Consider the following 20,407-nt stretch of genomic DNA (forward strand, 5'->3'; position numbering starts at 1 on the left):
CTTTGTTTTGAGCTGGTTGCGATGACTAAAAAGTAGTAATTCAAATAACTAGCAAATTGGGGAGTACTACTCTTAGGTGTTGTAAGTCCTTTCAAATCGTTTATATGCATCTGAATAATTAGCGTACAGATTAATGGCTGTCACATGCCACAGTCCAGTATATGCATGAAGGCAGACTCCTCGTTGCGATGGCTTCAGCACCTATGCTGTCAATGAAACACAAGTCACTCATTACCGAAGATTTTCAGTTTACAGGGCTGCACCCAGATGCCTGCGAACACAATGTGTTTTCTTGCTATCTGTTCTTTGTGTACAATTTGTTAGGGGCTTTAGTTTATAGCTCTGTCGACAGCACAGGTTAAACTACATCGAATCTCAAACCTTCTCTGCATTAAATAGGGTCACAGAAAGTACACCAGCAGTGCAGAGCGGGGTTTTAACCCATCAGGTTCTGATTTTTTTTCATGCCTTAACAAAACGCAGCCTGCACCCCACTTTTCAGGCCTCTACCTTTATTTGATTCATGTATGTGACAAGTTTTCATGCGCCTTCACGTTTAAATCATATTTCCCCAGTCGTTCTGGAAACAACTGGAATACACAGAAATACACTGAAATCGGGAAACAGGAATGTTAAGGTATACTGTTAAAGTCCTTAAGCATTTGGTCTTTTCCTTCATAGCTCAGGACACTTGAAACCCTTTGGAGAATGCTACTTACCTTTTCCAGAAGACTTGAAAAATTACTAGTTGGTAAACTGGTTATGTAGTCAGACACAACAGTATTAAGTCTCCAAAATATTTTAAACTTATTTGCATCCTGCAGCCTAGGTTTCCCAGATAAGTTTGTTGACTGTAAACTTTTATCCTCCTTATTTATGACTTAAATCATTTTAAAGTGCTCTAGCCTTACTTTAAGTGCTTCTATGTAATGCAGTATAGTGAATAACAATGCTGTACAGTGAAAAACAATACTCAAGCACAGCTTTCAATTAAAGTCAAACATGCTGCAGTGGGTAAGGAGACTGACTTCCAGTCTCTGACTCCAGCTGCATCTCCGCGCTTCTATACATCATTACACCACCGCAACCCACTTGATACTAAATATATAATTTATCAGCAAAACTCACTACTTATTCATGAAACAACTCTGAAGTTGACTGTGTTTTAAATCAGAGAAGTGAGGTAAAAATACTAACTGCAATGATTGGGGATTTACTCAGCGTTCCTCTAAACAAAGATATGCTTTTGTACTCTTTTTGCAGGGCATTAGTGTATAGGACGATCACTTAGGATATTTTCAAAATGAAAATATAAAAACACATAGGACTGTGTTATTAAAAGCAGCTGGGGTGGCTGCTTTCCATCAGGATTTTTATAGTGCATTCAGAGTCAGCCTAAGATATGGGTCCTGAGGACCACTAACTGCCAGGCCACACAGCTCCCTTAGACAAGAGGAAGCAGTGAACACTCAGAGCTTCTGAAAGTCAAGCTTAAATATAAGGGTTAAGCAACTCTTTACTGCTGGAACAACAAAATAAAAATGCAGACTGTATCTGAACATCTGCTTTTTTAAAATTATGGTCCAGCTACAAGCTATAAGAAAACATTATGGTCAGCTTTTTGGTGGCTCTGATTTTCTCTTCCAATTGGTGGGTCATTTGACTATAGGCACTAGTTACGCATCATTGCTATTAGTCTTAAAATGCTGCAAAAGTGAGTCTGTGCACAGGGATGCGACAGCGCCGTTCAGCAGAAGTTGCATTTCCCATACATGGGCATTCACAGGCTTTCACAGAACATTGGAATAAAATCGCAGACAAATGTACAACAGCATGGCTGGGTTTGAGCAAGGATCATTCTGTCCTGGGCTGTTTTTAAACAGCCAAAACCAGTACATGCCTTTCTTAATGGGCATTATAAAAATTAGCAGTAGACATTTCCATTAGCAGCGTGTTCTGATTTATGTCACATTGCTTCAAATATAATCCCGTAAAGGAATTTTTTAGAATTTATATAACGTTTTATTTAGAAAAAGGCTGTCTTCCTGTGTCAACAAAGGTTGTAGCAGGACAACAACTCCATGACAGAAGAGACCAGAAATAAACCGATTTAAGTCAGTAGTTCTGATTCAGTAACAAAAGCCCCGAAAGGGCTGTTGGCTTTGTCTGGTTTTAGCAGCTTCGAAACTTTTCAGTTGGTTTGTTTTTTCATACACTGCCTCTGCTTACCCCATCCATCACTCTGCCACTCCAGCGGCTCACCACGTAATTGTCCTATCTGGGGGGTTATTTGAATCTAAATTTCTGTTTGAGCTATTAGAAGAAACACTTGACTTGGCATCCTCTGTATATGTTGACAAAAAGGCACAGGTGTTGTAACCTTTGCGTGATAAATCATTTACTTTTGCTACTTGACTCGCAAGCAATATGGGGGCATCAGCTTTTTAACTGCCTTTTCCATATGCAAATCAGACATACAGTATGCCTGGGGTACGCAGTCTTTAGTTTCAAAAGCAAGCTGGTCTAGATACCTCATGACTAAGTAATAGATACGTCTCTCGTATTGCCGAGGACTTGTAATAAGGAGAGTGGTAGAGGAATGGGAAAGTACCATCACATTAATTAGGGACTAGCCTATTAGTAGCAACAACACTAATAAAGAATAAAGGGTTCTGAGTTTTGGGTTTTTCTTTTTTCCTAACCAAGCGATAAAAGTAATTGTGAAACACAGGATATGCGCTCAGAGTACGTGCAGCTGGTAACACTAAACTAGCAATCTGCTCTTTGTGACCGGAGTTTGCGTTGTCACTCGCCGCTCTAAACGGTGTTTGCTGATCTCTAATGCCCTCACTTTGCTCTATGGTACAAAATTCCTTTAGGGATCGTGTATTCAGTGTGCTACAGCTCCACTTCACACTAAACATTGTTTACTAGGCTGAGTCCTCTTTGCCACCTACTTACGCTACATCTTCCTGGAAATTGTACTTCGGCTACTAAAAACAGCTCCTGAGCAACACATGCCTGCTCCATCTAATCACTCCTACCTGCCAGTAGCCCGTGTGCCTTACACAGTAAGGTTACAAGGATGCACACAACAGAAACTGCCTCCTGCTGCAGGCACCCAGGCAGAGGATGAACTGCTTTACCACCTGTGAGAAACTACATGGTTTTCTTCTCTGCTTAAGAGAGAAAGTGTATCACGCACCCTCTTGACTAGCTGTTCCAGGAAAAATCCCTCTCTAATGTAAACGTGCTTTATATCAGATCCATCCCCGTTAGTTTCTAAAACTTAGTTAAGCGCAAAAACAAATATTTATTCCCTTACCTTCCTCTAGGAAAACATAAAACTATTTTCTAGAAGAACAGAAGTAGAAGCTCTTCCTGCTTCTGCCTTTGCATGATCCCAAAGCTACAGTCAGATCATGGATAGGAAGCCAAGGTCTTGTCTTTTCACACTTTCCCTGGTGGGGCCCTAGAGTCACCCAGCTATAACAGTGCTCTAGATAGAGCTCATCCTTTTTAACGCAAAACAATTGAAAGAAAAGGCTCCTAACTTACCTAGCACACCGCAATAATGTAGAAGAAAAAACCAAAAAGTCAAACAAGCTTATCTAGGCAGCAAAACGACAAGTATGAAAACCAGCAAGCTCAGAAGCACAGCCATGCTCTTGCTACCAGCCTTATAAAGACCAGGTACAAAAATGCACGCTGTGAAAGACATCTATAACAGAGTAATGCTGCCCTATAGTAAGTTGGGTTGGGGAATTACTGAAGTTTAGCAAAATGCTTATAGTATAAGGAAACTGCTAACTTCTTTAGATCTGCTCCTGTTCTCTCCCGTTCCTGAATTAGACAGTGGTATCTTTGTAGCTTCTTCTTTTAGGCTTTTATTTATCTCTAAAAAAACACCTTATGCCTCAGGTGCATATACAAACCTAATTGTACAATTACTTTCTTTTCGAGAGACAAGGGAAAGACTATTTTACTTCCCCACAATCCTTTTAGAAAGCAAACTGCAACCTGCAATTTTTCACTGGCAGCACTTTAAAACAAAGGGCATGAGAAAAAAATGAGCTTTCTGCTGTGTCCTGTAGGTTAGCAGATGTGAGCTCTGTCAGACGAGGGAGGGAGGCAAATTCCAGAGTAGATGGTCCTTCTGTGATAACAGCCAGTCACTGCTGCCTAGACACTTAATTCGGAGGAGTGTAGTGCGGGTGATGCCCCTCGCCGCGGCTGGAGGCGGCGCAGGCAGGGGGGAGGCAGGGAAGCAGTCTCGCAGGTAGCAAGGCCCAAGAGCGTATAGGATTCATAGATCAAAGTCAGCACCTTGAATAGGAAGCTAATGCACTTCCTCCAGAGCTATCGCTCCGGCAGCTGAAACCGCGTAGCTGTTTTGTGCCCAGGTTCCATTGCCACCCTATGGAAGAAAGAAACCAGTGCACACATTTTTCATTTGACAAATAAAACATGTGCCTCGCTTCACGGGGATTTTCCATTTTTGCTTCTTGCTGAACCCCTGCCACAGCGCCCTGCCCTTTGCACCGTCAGAAGGGGACGCAGAGCTGCCAGACTCACGCCCAGCTCGTGTTGATGTGCTTTATTAATGAGTACCACAAGCTGCCTGTCCTTTTCTGCCTCTGCACCCTTCTCTCTCCCATTTCCCAGCGCCCAGGAACTGCCCTGGTCAGACAGGCAGCACCTGCTGGCCCTCGGGGAGGAAGGGTAAGGTCAGGATTTCATGGTATTGCTGCAGCGCGCTAACAGCTGAGCCACCGCTTCACTTCGCGGAGCAGTTCGTGCTCAGAAAAAGCGTAAGGGGTGCGTGTGGCTCGTACATGGCGGTGGACGTGCAGAGAACGTGAGAGGCTGCAGGAACAAGATCAGGCCTTTTATTTTGGGGGTTCTGAGCAGAACTATTTATAAGCCAGGTCTGCACTACTTGTTGCTTAGGTGACTGTTCCTCCCCAGGATAAGAATACTTATCCTCAAGGCTGAATGCACCGCTTGTGTTTGAGCGGGAATGAAGATGAAGAACACTAATTTGGAAGCATTTGTTCAAATCAGTTCAGCCCCCTGAGAATCGCATATTCCATAAAGTAACCTCCCTAGGCCAGCACGCATGGCTTTGGAAGAAACTGAAGCTGTAAAGCACTTTTAAGCAGAGACTTGACTGCCCCTTTCCCTCTCTTGGCCCGTAGCAGCAAATGTAGTGGCAGGTTCAGAACATCGTTTGCATGCAGGAATAACGTCTCTCCTGGGTAAGGAACACAAATTTGCAGAGGCCAGATATAAAAACACAGTTTTGGGGTGTTGGACTGCTACTTTCTAGAGCTGCTGAAGTTAGAGGGATCACTCTCCTTCCAAACCTAGCAGGGATCTATGGACTTTCCCATACCAGCAATGGGAAGCAAGGGCTGCTCTCCTCGGACACCCGGAGCAGAATTACACAGTGCCCAAAGTGCCATCTGAATTTTAGATTGCTCCTGAGCCTATGGGGGCCCTATATCCTCATGGATCGCATTCCTACCAGACATTTACAATACATGTAAGAAATGGGAGACCCAAAACAGAGATCAGAAACAGAACAGTTGAGTGCGTGAGAAGAGAAAGTTGTATATGTGACCACTTAATTTACAGTAATTGCGTGGGCTGAAGGGCATTGAAGAAGGATGGGCTCTTGTGGGCTTGAGCCCTGTTATGACCACTGAAAGTTTTGATCCCTGAGCAAAAAGTGTTTTGCTCCAGAGCCAGTGGCACCAAGCTACTGGTTTGTGACCTTAATGTTGGTGCTTTCATCTTCCACCCAGGAAGCAGCTATACTGGCCTGATCTTGAGGGTGGCCTGGAGACGGTTCTAAAAATGTAGTATAAGTCTAGAGAGAATGTGCATAGAAAATGCAGTGTCAATCTCTAGCAAGCATCAGCAGGTCTCAGACCCTGGGAAGCTGAAAGAAGATTTCAGATCCTGCCTTTGCTTTGTGTTTGGCTGTATTAAACTCGCTCTTCTCTTTTGTTGAAATTAGTCAAGGAAATGTTGGCTGAATCCTTCGCTGAGCTAAAATTGAGATGGTTCCACCATGATGGGAGCAAAGAGCCCGCATGCGGTCGTGGTGCTCTTGATGTGCCCCTGATCACATAATAGCTCCATAGCCACACGTCCCCAGTGCAACACAAGTGTGAATGTGCTGCTCTGATCGCAGTTGCTAATGACAGTCCAGAGTGTGCTCCACAGAGAGGAGATACAAAGGTGACCAGAAATCAGGGTCATTCGCCAACTCCCATTCTCTTCACTGCCTGCTCGGCCCAGTGCACAAAGCCCGTTCAATTGAGCTTTCACGCAGAGAGGCAGTATGAAATTTCACTCTCAGATCAGTTCTTAAAAAGCAGCAAAGAACAGTATACCTCAAGAAGAAAGCACATATTGCACTATAAAGGTAAAGATTCGTGGAAAACTTCCCAGTACCATCATGTGGCCTTATCTTCAAAGTGGATTGGAGCCAAATCAGTCCAGAAATGCCTGGGTTAGTCCTCAGCAGGGGGGATCCTTTTTCCTGTGCTTTTTCTTCCTACTCCTTGCAGGCTCCGATGAGCAGTTCAGACTTTTTTTTGGAAACTAACACTAAGCATCCTATTTCCAATAGATATAGCATACAATTATTTACAATGGACATAGACGAATTTCCCAAACTAAGCAATTAAACTTATTGCATTTTTTCCTTCTCCTTACAATAAACAGGAAGCCTGCGCGTAAGGCACCCTTTCTGTGGGTTTTATGGCCATTACTTATGCTCCACAGTAGGGGAGAAGAGAGAGAAGAAGTAAGTGTGGGCCTGGTGGGAAGAGTTGGCAAATGCAGAAATATGATGAATGAGCTGGAGAGATTTAATTTCTTACTAAATTCTCTACAAGCTGTGTAACCTTTCTTTAGCTAAACAATTACTCTAAAAGGCAATGATTTTCTGTGTTTTCATTGAAAAGTCTTCATAATAACAATGGCCTATGTTCTCCTTCTTGAAGAACTTCTGCCAAAAAGCAGTTTTCTTTTTTCCATTCAGCAGGAAACTTTCTTTTATTTTTATTTTTTCAATCTCATATTCCCCGCTAACATGGATTTACAAGGCCTACCACTTACTGCATGGGGCTGGGAAGCAGCCTCCCCTCAGGCCAAATCATTTTGGTCCATCTCCTTTATAGGGATTCTTGCATCTTCCTCCCAAGAGGAGTGTGGCCACTGTCAGAGACATAATACCAGACCCAAGTGACCATTTAAGCTGACAAAACGTGACAGTTCCTATGTTCAAAGGTACAGAGCACATGGAAGGGGACTCCCAGATTTGTTTTTCAATGAACAAGCAGCAGCTCTTGCCGCTGTTGTGGTGGGCGCAGTCGAGAGGGGGAGCAGGTACTGACTTTGGTGTGGTGGGGGAGAGAGCCATCAGATCTTTAAATTCGTCGGCCACACTGCCAACATGATGAAATCAGAGTGGGTGCTGATCCTCGCTGAACTACAGGGTCCTGTGACCAACTGCAGCACCGTAAGGACTTTGGATATTCTAAGGACTTTGGAGATGCAGCATGGGCAGAGCACTTTCCTCCTGCAGAGCGGCATGTTTGTTCAGATACACACATGCATACATACACACACACACACACACAAATCAAACAAGTATAAGGCAAGATTATAGTTATGTGCCTCTTACTGCTTTTACTTGACTTGGCCGATTTCCTGGCCACCCCACGCCTGCCCCCAACCTCCATTGCAGATAATGCTGTATTGTATTAGTCGTCTGCCTCGCTGCTGCATCAGGTCCCAGATCGATTTATTGACTCTGTCAGAGTGGCTAGTACAGTAATTGTTACAAGAGCAGAATAGAAAGCAAGAATGTGTCCACATAAAATATAAAAATGACGTTTTGTTCGTTCTTTCCTCTTTTGCCCTGTAGATCTTTATGTGTTTACACAGTGGAGAGCACTTTACTTAAGTTAATCAGCTCCTTCTACATTAATTGCGACAGTTAGGGTGCTACATGGTGGCAAACGTATTATTGAAAACATTGATCTCACGCTTACGGCGTGGACCTGAGTAGGTTTTGTATTCCTTCCCTTCTTTTGCAACTGCTTTAGGGTACTATCAAATCACATTTCCCTGACTGACAATATGCCATCAATACCATTGATTTCAGAGAGGGGCAAAGAGATGCACATGAGAAAGAAAGGAGTGCGCAGAGGTTCAGCGTATTCTGTAGGCTTGGAAAGGGGCTCTTGGAGTTGGTAATCACAATAATTACATGCCTGGCCTGATTTCTCTATTTTGTAAAGAGTAATAATTTAAGAGTTTCCTAAGTGTTGAAGATTTGCAGAGATGGCATGATGAGACCTTTTAAAATGCGTGTAGAATGTATACCCTTAAAAAAAGACATACTGACTTTTTACAAGGCTTTTGGAAGTGCCTTTGAAAGACATTTCATGAAAGTTCAGCTTTCGCAGCTGATACCTATATGAGCTCCATAAATTCCACACAGCCTGACAAACTCCAGTAGGTGTCACATGTGACCTGGATGGAAAAGGTCAGCAGCTGAATTTATGGCTTTTGCATTTACTGGAACATTAAGATTTTTGCCAACTGCCATATATACTTTTTAACAATTCTGCAATCAAAGGATTAGGACCACAATCTACAATGAAGGTCAAAAATTAAAGGCCACAATCCCTACATCCTTCCCAATGGATAGGCATTAAGCTACCTCTGTTATAAGAATCACCTTTTCTTAATGGCCTTAACATGGAGGTCAAGGAATAAATAAACTCCAGAGGTGAACACCTTGCAAAATAGACTGTCTTGCTCTGAAACTAAGACTAAATTCCCTAAGAAGGGACCAGAAGATGAGAAGCCATTTCTTAACGGACAAGGACTCACCAGTTTGCAGCAGATTTCATGTTCCCGAGACACTGAGCATCACCTCCCCTCGTGCTGGACTATCCTAGAGAAATGTAAATAGCATACAGGGGAAGGATTGGGGCTTCAAAAGAAAAACAGCAAAATGACTGCAATTTTGTTAAAACCTGTTTATATTTTAAATTTAACAGAGGTGTCTGTTCTTAGTAAGGATTACTAACAGCATGCCCAGTTGTAGCTTTCAAACTTTACCTGCTTTTAGCTCAGAACAACAAAAGGTATCGTCTTGTTTTAGGCATTTGTTTTTATAGTATATTCTACTTGAACAGAAGTAGAACTGGAAAAGTTTAATTTAAAACCAGGATTTAAAAAAAAAAATAATAAAAATGAAGAGGCTAAACATGAAGATATCTTGTCGGCTTAACTATGTAGCCTTTAGTTACTTTGGTTATTAATATTCAATTTTGAAAACAGTACTGACACTATAATCATAATATTTTCAGGCATATTCACTTGCATGACCCAATTCTTACATCATCTATACAAATACTAGTTATTACACATGAAGAGATGCAGCTAAACACATTTCAGAAGCCAATGAAGTGTAATTTTAATTATGAGTAACAAAAATCACTACCAATAAAATGCAGCCACCTTTGAGGCTGAACACAGTAATTTCTGCATTGCTTGGAGCAGCTTTATACACCTTTAGGTATCCTTTTGTGCTTTTGCTATAACTACATCTTTTTAAATATGACAACAGAAAAGATCTTTTTTTTAAAAAGGGGATAAAGTTAGATATGAAGTTTGCATGTGGGGTTGGGTTTTTTCATCCTTGCATGTGCTAAACAATGAGATTTGAGATTTTGCAGGAACACTTTTACACATAATGTTCGTTGTTTGGCTCTTCTCTTTTTTTTTTGAACGACTTTCTTGTAGTCTTTTGGGTTAAAGATCATGCCTGTGAATCTATGGTATTGGACCCGACTCTACCTTCATTGAAGGCGATGAGAGTAGGAGATGGAAGATTTGTTATTAGCAGGAGTTCGTTTTAGAAATACAATAATATTTTTGTTTAACTATGCTTGTATTTTGCTTATAGCTGTGCACGGTAGAATAAATGTAGTCTTTTTCAAATAAGATAAAGGTTAAAATTCAAGTTTTCTTTATGGGGCGCACTTGCAGTGCAGTCATCATGTATCTCTAGAGTTTTTATTTTGTGGCTACAGGTATTATCTCTCAGTGACTCCAAAGCAATCTTCCTTGATGTAGAGATGGGGTTAGTTTTGGGGTTTTCCCGATTTACTCGTACTGTAGGCTAAATCTGAAAATATAGGCCAGGTTACGTTCCGTCTGGTTCATTCCCAGCAAGGGAGGCTCCACAGGCTCTTTATAAACTCGTTGTCTTCCTAACCGTAGTAACACGGGCAGAACTTGTCCCAGTAATGGTAACGGCTTTATCAGTCCTGTTGATGTTGCGTGAGTCAAAACAGAGTTCAGATTCTTCTGGAGGCTTTTCAGGAACATGAGGAGTAAAAGTAGTAACATTTAGAAAAAAGGAAAAAAAAAAAAGATGGGGGAGAGCGGTAATTCTCCGTACAATGGAGCAGCTTACTTACTGAGTACAAAGAGCCACTTCTATACAGTCTATTTTCAGAGAAAAGCCTCAGATTCAGTGACTCATAAAAGTGAAGAGGCACCTTTTGATTTTAAGTTCAAGGTTTACATTAGTAATTTTGTCTGTTTTCTCTGTTAGTATTAATTAAATTGAGATAGTTTAATTAGTATTACTAAATTTGATCATTAGTAGTAATTCATTCTGCCTGCCATACTGCACAAATATGATGAAGCAGAAATAACCAAATTGTTTAATTTCATCTCATTTAATGACTTTACACTCCACCAGGACTTTCATTGGCATCTCACAGTATCTGTGAAAATCACTCCACGCTAGGCCAAGACCCAACTCCCTTTAGCCAACCATGTCTAATACGTCCCTCCTCATCCAAAGGCAGATCATGTGCTGTGAAGGCTTTTCCCATTTCTCCACCGGAGAGCTGGCTACCTCTGAAGGCTGGGGTGGCCTTTGCTCGCCCCACCAGCTCCTGTATCATCCCAACCCCGATGGCCCTGACAGAGCTGTACGGGACTCATCGGCCACCACATCCCTGGCCGGGGGCTCTCCACGGTGTAAGGGGAGAAGTCCCGGCATTGATGCCCATGACCGCACAGCCCGGCGGCTGAGCGCTGTGCACCGGCATGGTGCACAGCCTTCCACTTTTCTTAGAGCAGTTTGTTAAGTTTAGCAAGTTACAAAGCATCAGGAAAAATGCAGACATCAAAAGTTCTCACGTTCAGGAGGGGTTTTTTTGTTCAGCTCGATGCCCTCTTGGCTTTCTTTTTTTAAGGGGAGATTTGGGAAGGGGGGTTCACTGCTGAATTGATTCATTATTCCTCCAGCTCACTGTCTACTTTAATTTTAAGGTCAATGTGGCAAAAACACCAGAGTTGCCTCCATGCCCCTATTTCTGTCCATGTTCATTTGGAGTCCGGCTTTGATCTCCTTGCCCAGTACACGTAGGACCTGCCAAAACCCCGATTCCTCTTCCCTTTCTGTGGTCTCCAAACCCCAGCCTTTCTCTGCCCATTTCTGAAAATGCGCTGTTGTCTCGGCCCCCATCGTCCCGGAGTCCCCAGCTCCCATGCTGTCCCTCTGTCCGTCTGCACCTGCCCGGCGTGTGCCCTGCCAGCCCCGCTATTCCTGCTGTCCACAGCCCAATTCCTCGCCTCCACATCCCGGCCCTCCGCCGACCCGTCCCCCCCTATTTTGTGCCCTGCTTTTATCAGGCTGTGCATGCTGCCTTTGCTCTCTCAGTGGAACCGCGGGGCTGCTCATTTGTCTGCTTCACCCACAGACATCCAGTGCGGGCTGAGACCAGGCGCTGCAGGCTTTGGGGGGGATTTCGAAGGGAGCGCTTGCTCTCCCCTCCAGTACAAGTTATTATCTCCCTTCGCTTTCCCCTTGCGCTGTGTACTCTGAAGTACTCTCAGGGCAGTGAAGAAAAGCAGCTGAAAACTACCTTTTGTACCCCAAACTCTGCAGAGCAAAGAACCAGAGCCTCTGCAGCAACTTGCCGGCAGAGCAGCCTGTCCCGCTGGGACCCCTCGGCCCTGGGGGCCCCTCACGTCGCTCCAGTCGCTCCGTTGCTCCCCGCCGGCATGGGACAGGGAAGGAGAGTCCCGGGGGCAAACCCCCCGAGTGTGTGTGTACGTGTGTCTCTGTGCGTGTGTGTGCGCTCAGGCTGTCTCACTGCAAATGGAGCTTGGGAGGCCCAGACTGGGGGTTGATTTTCTTTGGATGACTTTCCCCGATTGTCTAAAGCAATGAAAGTAAAGAAACTTTGGGGGAAACGGTGGTTGCAGGGAGATTATTTTTGCAGTCCTGGTGCAGGCAAAACTCCTGAGGCTTCAGGGAAGTTTCGCTTGCCTGAGGACTGCAGGAACTGGCTTAAATTGAATAAAACTGTAAGTACAGTATAGGGGACTGGGTAACAAGGAGTTCTGCAAAAGCAACAAAACCGGAGAGCACAATGAAGAATAGAGCGGGTTACGCTGCGGTGAAAGTATGTACTGGTTGTTATAACACCGTGCCTCTAGAATAAATTATGTCCCTTTAAAAAGTAATACTTTAACTGTGGAGCTATATAGAGACAATTAAGACGATATTGTTCTCCTCATTTCCCCCCCCCCCCCCCCCTTCCTCCCTCTCTCTGCAGTAGCTCTGTGGAAACTTTTAATGCTGCAGCTTGAAACTTGGGCCTCTGGGTCTAAAATGCCTGAGAAAGCACTGCGGGCTCTAACTGTAAAACATTCCTTCGGCGGGCCCTGGAAACAGGGCGCGCTGGCGCAGGCGAAGTTCAGAGGGATCACATGTAAATGAGGGCTGGCTGCAGACTCCTGAGGAGCGTTTTATTTCCCTTAAACCTGAACTTGAACTTGCAAACGCGCTGCCGGAGCCCGGGACGGGCAGACCGCAGCTGCGAGGGGCTGGGAGCCGGGGCTGCCACCGGCCTCATGCACCCACCATCAGGGCTGGGGGGGTCCCCGTGCACCCCCCGGCTTTGTGCCGTGTCCAGGGGCACAGGGAAACGGAGGGAAACACAGGCACTGTAGTGTCGGGAGCAGGCTCACGGCGGTTCCCGAAGGGCTTCCTTTTTTCCTAGCAAAATGCTGGAAAGTCCCGTCGCAGCAGTGTGTCTGCCATCCCAGTTTCCACGGGAATTCCCGGCGTGAAGTTATAAGCGGATCCAAGTCCCGAAGCACGCTCTATTTCATAAAAGGAAAGAAAGAAGTGAGATTTAGCGTGAGAAATATTAAAGTGTTGCACTCTCTAGCAAATCTAACCGTGCTTCCAGCAGAGGAAAATACAGGGCAGTCTAAAAAGCGAGGCATAAAGTGCAGAATTTAAAAACCCCTTCGCAGCATATTTACTTTTAAATCACAATTGTAGATGTAAACCACGAGGCGGGTGTTATCTTTTTGCTTCTTTGATAAAACGCGTACTGCTATTTTCTTTTTCCCTTGCAAAAGGCGATGTATGTACCAGGGGAGGAAGAGAGGTGCCAATGCCGCTAAGTGTCACCCAGGTGTGGTGGCAGAGGTGGCTGCTGGCCTGGTCGCAGGCGTGGGGACAGCCTCCTCCCCCCCAAGCTGTACTTGGCTGATGGGTCATATTTTGGTCATTTCTGATTACTCCCGAACAATTTTGGCTATGTTTATAGCAAAACTTTGAAAGGATGAATGGGCGAAAAAAAATTCTTTTTGGCAGTAACTCAGGAAATATCTACAAAGATGTCCTTTCTGGAGCAAGATATTATTTCAGGGTTTGTGTTAGGATCATTTTTATTCTGTGACAGCACATAAAGAGACCGGGACAGAGCAATGAGGTCTGGCATAGCTAAAATCCCTTCTGTGTGTGTGTGAGGTTATATAGTTTATCAATGCAGAAACCACCACCGGCTTTGAAAAGTAAACAGCTGGCTTGGGTCTGTGTGCTGCGCTTCGGAGTTGTCTGCTGGACTGAAATGGCTAGCCTGCAATTTTTGGAGTGGGGCAAATATATATATAGTTTTTCTTTTAAACATGTCAAAAGGTTTTTGCAGCCATTTGTTTTCTTAATTCCTTTATTTGTTACAATTTTCCTTTCTGTTTCATTTTGGTTTATTTTCCTTTTACAAACGTCTTCACTGCCACCAGCAAGTCTACAAATAAATAAAAAAAAAAAGTTTCTGTCCCAGTCAGAAAACCTTATGGCAGCAACAAATATCAGAGAAAGCCATCGTCTCTCTCAAAGATTTCATCTCACCATCCACTTAATCCGCTTGCTGTACCTCAGATCTCAAGTAACTTTCATACTGTGGGCTCACTTTAATGGATAGAATCTATTTTTCATGAAAAAAAGCAGGAAATAAGCTGTCTTTCGTACAAAGATTTACAAAATGTAATCATTGTTGAAATATTCTCTTTGAACTGCCTTGTCCGCAGGGGTGTCTGGCTCCCAATACCCCCGTTTCTTTAGAACACCCTTACAAGTTCTTCTGGTAGATCAGGTACACTGGTGGTTCTGGTCTTTGATGTCTTGAATGAATGAAAGAAAAGCATAATAAAAGAGAGCTGTTGATCAAGCATAAAATACTCTTTAAGCTGACAGAATGGCAGAGTTAACACATTCTAAGCTGCTTTTAGGTTTTTCCTTTTTTCCTCACATTTTCCTGTGCTTTGTGTACAGTGGGGGTTTTTATTTTTTGAAAAGTCTCTGATCTATGTAGTATGCCGTCCTCTAACAAAAACCAAAATGGGATTGTTTCTCTCTCTTTCTCCCTTTCTTTTTTCTCTCTCTCTTTCACCCCACTATCTTTTTTTTTTTTAAACAGCAAGGGTTACGGTTTAGCATTACTGCAGTTAGCTTTCAGCGTACGACGCAAAGTTTAGAAGTTATTTTGCAGATTTCAAAGTCAATTTACTAACAAATACATGAACTTCTTTGCTTAACTATTTAGAAAACTGGAGGAAAACTGTAACTCGCAAAATGTTCCCGAAGTAAAAGGAAGACCCTCTGTCTAAAAGCAAAATTGTAAACCGAAAGACGAACATAAAAATGACCTCATTGTGAGAGAACTTTCTTTTAGAGTCAGAGAAAAGGGAAAGTTTTCTTCCTGAAGATCTAATTTAGATCTTAAGTTCCCATACATTATTTATACATCATAGTCAAAGTGCCAGCCTACTCTGCTTGCTGGATTACATTTCAAACATTTGCCACTGATAAGTCTTTGCTGTATTATATTCAGGCTAAATGCGAATATGTCATAGCGCAGTCAATCTCTAATCCGCTGAGCTTCAGGTTCGGGCGGCAGGGGGTCCAGCGCTCAGAGCATTGCTTTATACTTAAGAAACATCTGGGGCCAGCTGGGACACTTTACTGGAACATTCAGATGTCTGGAACAACAGCAGGAGTTACTGTATGAGTGTGTTTTCATAGATTTGGGAGGGTTTGGGGTGACTTAGTTAAAAACACTAGCTGTTCCCAACTTGAGGTTTGAACCCAAGCAGAAATCTTGCCTGAAGTGGGTTTGTTGGTCCCAGGAGAGAAGTGGTTTGGACTACTATACATTTTTAATAGTCAGCAGGCAGAAGTCCATATTACAAAATTATTGCACGTAATTTAATGCAGTTTGCCACAATTGGCGTTCGCGCAAAAGCTATTGGATGCAGAGCTACTGTACACATCGCCTGGAGACTAGTGTCCCTCCCGGGATGGGTTTTATCTTCCTCGAGACAGTATAAATATGCTCATAGTGGGGCATGCAACTCTCCTGGGTGTGGATGTTGGACAACCAGAAGATTCACTCACTGTTTTATGTCCCTTTGGGGATGACCAATATGCTACTTATGTCCCTTTTGGTATTTCATTTTGGAAAATATAATTACTAAATAATTAATCCCAGCTCTAAGAAAATAACTTCCATAGGCACAAAGGTGACCTTGTCTTTAATATTCACCTTTTGCTTTATGCAGTAGGATCAAATTTCATGCCTGGAGAAACTCTGGAGAAACCCATAGAAAAGCGGGCTGAATTCGGACGTGGGGTAAACTAAAGGCAGTTGCTTTATCTGCAGGAGCCCTCCAGCCAGTCGCACCAGAAGCTGAGTTGCCACTGCCTTCACTCACCCTGGCAGCCCTTTTGAAATTGCATCAAAGCCCCAGTTTTGGCCCCTTGCTTTCAAATGACCCACCGTGGGGAAGGGCCTTCCCATCCGGGACCTCTCACAAGGTGACGTCTAAAGGATCAGTTTGCTGCCTAGCTGTTCACTTTCTCATTTCATCTTTGCAACCAGAAGGACTCATTACCCCGATTCACCTTCCCGGGGTTAATGTTTTTGATTGCCTTGAAGTTCTTGAGATGACTGAAACGTCATCCCCAACCAAAACAACTGAACTGATGCGCTGTGATGAATCCTCGCAGGTGCCCGACGGTCGTGGTTCAGGTTCAGCTCGGCTGCTCAAACAGCCGCTTTGCCGGTGAGCTCTAAAGCCGCAAGTTTTTTTTATTTAGGCTCTTATCAAAGGTGGATTTTCCCGCCCAGGCCCGCGCAGCGATAGCTTCCTGCAAGCGCAGCCATGCCCGGGGCAGCAACGGCCGCAGCACCGCGGCAGCCGCGTTTGAAGTCCCGATGGCACCGACCCGTCCCACTGCCAGGCAGCCGAACCGGGCTGAAACCTAAAGAAAATGGCTAGCACAGACCAGGTCTTAGCCCTAAGTGGATTAGGTGAAGCAAAAGCTCCTACGTGTGGAGTTTGTCAGAGTTTCAAACGTGTGAATGTCCTTAAATAACCTACGTCGCCCGGAGAAATAAGCCAACTGTCACACCCAGTTCTGGATTCCACATTAACAACCTCCTTCCGCAGCGTTAAACTTTGCCCTTGAGGACTTTTGTTTAACTTTTTAATTCGAAAAACAGATAGGGCTGCTTTACAACCCTCACTTTTTGTGCGAGCTGAAAGGTCTCATTGTTAGGGCAGGAGATGTGCAGGTAGAAGTAAATTTAACAAGTTTGCATTTGATTGTCTTTCTGGTTTAAAACACGTGAGCGGTGCTCACAGTTAGGCTTGGGAGCCGGGGGTGAAACACGTCTTGCAGGAAGGCTGGTTTAAGAAGATTTTAATCAACAATGGGCCTGTTTCTGGGCTCCTGAGGCAGGCAGAAACTGCTACTGGAGTCAATGAGGCACTTTCAGCTTTTCTCCTTTTAAATATCCTGAATCGCGGAGTGTTTCCTTGCTGTTCTTCCCATACAAAGGACCCAATTGTCAGAAGTGGCTTGAGGATTTTTGTGTGTCTCTGCTATCTCCAGAAGAGCATAAGAAACAAATAGACTTGCGCTATCAAAGAAACGTAATTGCCATTTCAGACTTCCTGTTTAGGATTCAGTCAAGTAGATATTGTTTATGGTTCATAAAACCTTACTACTGTGAGGATTCTCAGATACTGGCAGCGCAGAGTTTCAACTTTCATGGTGCTGTAAATTAGGAAAAAAAAAAAAGTGTGATAATACTCCTCCGAGAACAGTAAAATAGAGCTCTGCAATGGTTAAATGGAATTTTATAAGCACATTCGGTGTGGAACTGTTTTGCATTACATGAGTTGAATACCTTAGAGATGACACACATCTGCAGGCACTTTATTAAATCCTTAGTCAGCACTTTTCAACCTGATGAGATTACTTCTTCATTTGACTGGAGAAAGGGAAGCGAAGATCTCGTACCGGACTGCAGAATTCTCTCTGATGTTTCACCTTGAGCACTGGGGAAGGACAGCGAGATGCTCGGCAGGACAATACAGACCCGTAGTGGCACCGACAACTGTGTGGCAGTAATTTTACCGAGTAGGACCTTTAGCTCCAGTGGATTCATTTAGCTCTAAACTCACTGGGAGAACAGTACTGCAAAGTAAATAGAGGGGAAATAAAATACTGGCTCTTTTATGAAAACGCACGGAGATAATATCATCCTAACGGTACTGTGATAGTGCACATGATTTAAATGGAGATTTTAAATTAAGAAAGGCAATACGCCGTTCTCCGTCTGGGTGCAGTCGGATAGGTTACAGAACGTGAAGGGATAAAATGGGTAAGGAGGTTAGACGTGAGAGCACAGCCTGCACCACGTTGAGCAGCGCTCTGAAAGAAGGCATAAAATACTTCAGCCATCCGAACGTAGGGATCCGGGCTTCTTTTTTGCCCTCTAAGCCCCCTAATAGTGCACAAAAACTTGACAGATCCCAACTATCAGGGCTCCGAATGCATAATACGCTTCCTAGACGTTTTCATTTGATGCGCGGAGGTCTCCTCTCCCCTCGCAGAGAAGTTTCACAGGTGCTTCAGAAGGACAATGGTGCTCTTCAGACCTAATCCGGGAAGACTTAGACGTGTATAGGAGGCTTGAGGGGGATATGAGATCTTAATATTAAAATGATTAGTAGAAAAGGAGGATCATTCTGTGTGTGCGTTTCAGCTGTAAGACGCTCTAAATTAAAACGGTATCCTGAGAGTGGTGCTGGTGGGATCTGATGGGTAAATGCGCTCTCTGTCTCGCTGTTCTGCTGCCTCAGCCCATAAAACATCTCATCCAAGTGGGGCTGCAGGAACAGGCGAAGCGGGATGCAGCTGTTTGCGAGGTGCTCGGAGTTCGGATCCCGTAAAAGCAGCTTTTCAGTAAAGGCGATCCGGAGCCCCGGCATGGAAGTTTAAAAAATAGCCGTGCAGTTTGGGTCGATCCTGTAAGGGTTAATTAAGTTTTTCATTGGTATTAAGGCCGAGCAGTGTCTGCAGGAGTCATATTGACACCCTAGTGCATGGTAACTCTACTCCTTTATTGACATGTTGCTAGTCAGGAGCACAATAGCACTCTGTGTCTGCAAATCATTGCTAAAATCATCTCAAGGAAAAAAAAAAAGTTTGAAAGCCCAACGCTAGACAAAGGCCCCAGAGCTGCACTGCGCCGCTAAAAACTCCGGAGTCAGCAACTTCTATTGATTAAAAACTAACCTTTAAAGTAACTCGCAGAGTGTGTGGTTAGCATTTAAATTTAAACATGTCATGAGTTGATTTGTGTTACTGAATACCAACTCAGAAGGAGTTACATTCACATCAGATTTTTTTTTTCTAATTCCCTTAAGCAGCTAAAGTATTTCATGAAATGTCAATAGGGCAGGGGAGAAAAAAAAGGTGTTTTGGAGGGAGGGGACTTGCGCCCAGCCTCGCCGTTTCTTTTCCCATGCAAATAGTCACCCCAAAAAGAAAAGTGTGGGGAGCGACACACAATAATTAGACCTTTGTCTAACTTTCCCAAGTGCCAGAGAAAGACAGATTAATTAAATATACAACAGTGTTGGTTTTTGGAGTGGGGGTCTCTCTTGCTGTGGAGGTCATAAATTAGGCAGAATAAATACTTCAATGTGTTTGCAGCGGGGCTGCTACGTCAGAGCGGCTGGCGGGCGGTGGGAGGGCGCAGCGCGGCTCTTGCTAATGATAGTCACGTCTGGGGCTGTCTGGTTGCCCCTAGCAACGAGACATGATGTAACACCAGGATGAACTTGAACTTGGGGGACTTGAAAAGGGAACAATAGACCAGAGCAATCAATAAAGCCTATTTCAGTGAAGGATTACAGAGCCGCTCTGGGGTAACCTTGTCTGCGAGGCGCAGGCTGAATAGCAAGATGCGTGAAGGAGCGCGGAGCCGTGGGGGGACGGACCGACGGAGCGGCCGACGGACGGACGGACCGACCGACCGACCGACCGACCGACCGACGGACGGGCGGCGGCGCGCATCCCCTGCCGGCCGGGGCGGAGGGGAGCCCCGGCCCGCCGCCCCGCTGCCTGCCCCTAGCCCCCTGCCCCGGGGGAGCGGGCCGCGGCCGCCTCGCCACCCCGGGCCTCCTCCGTGAACAGCCCCACCTCTGCAACCGCAGCTTGCTCGCTTTTTGCCTTTTTTTTTTTTTCTTTTTTTTTTTTTTCTTTTTAAATCTGCTTTTGAAGCAAAAGAGGAGTGGCGAGGCCAGAGCAGCTCCCGCCATCCCCGGCCGCTGGGCCATGTGGCCAGGCCAGCGGCGATGGGAGCCAATTGGACATCTGCAATATAGATTTGAACCATCGGCTCTGAATTTTTAACCCCTCTACTCCCTGCTGGGGACTTCCACAGTTCCCAGACCGGCCAAAGACTGTCACGCTCAAATGGCAAGCGTAAGGGACGACCCTGCGAAGTTGGGAGAGTTTGCAGCCCGCGGTGGTCGGAGGTGCCTCCGGCACGGCTTGCGCTCAGCTTCCCTGCGCCCGCCTAAAATCAATAGGGCCCTGCAATCAGGGAGGGGAACGGGACTTGGCACCGCTTCACAAATCCTGCCAGAACTTTTCTCTGTTTATGAACTTAACATATGAGAACTATTTTGTTTAATTGCA

At 44.6% G+C, this 20,407-nt stretch overlaps 1 protein-coding gene across 6 annotated transcripts in view; it reads left to right on the forward strand.

Annotated features, from left to right (window-relative positions):
- The window catches only part of NFIA (nuclear factor I A), a 248,415-nt gene that overhangs the window by 226,408 nt on the left and 1,600 nt on the right, over positions 1–20,407 (forward strand). The gene's annotated exons all lie outside the window — the stretch shown is intronic.

Source organism: Gymnogyps californianus, chromosome 8 (assembly GCF_018139145.2).
Source record: "Gymnogyps californianus isolate 813 chromosome 8, ASM1813914v2, whole genome shotgun sequence".
Taxonomy (NCBI): Eukaryota; Metazoa; Chordata; class Aves; order Accipitriformes; family Cathartidae; genus Gymnogyps; species Gymnogyps californianus.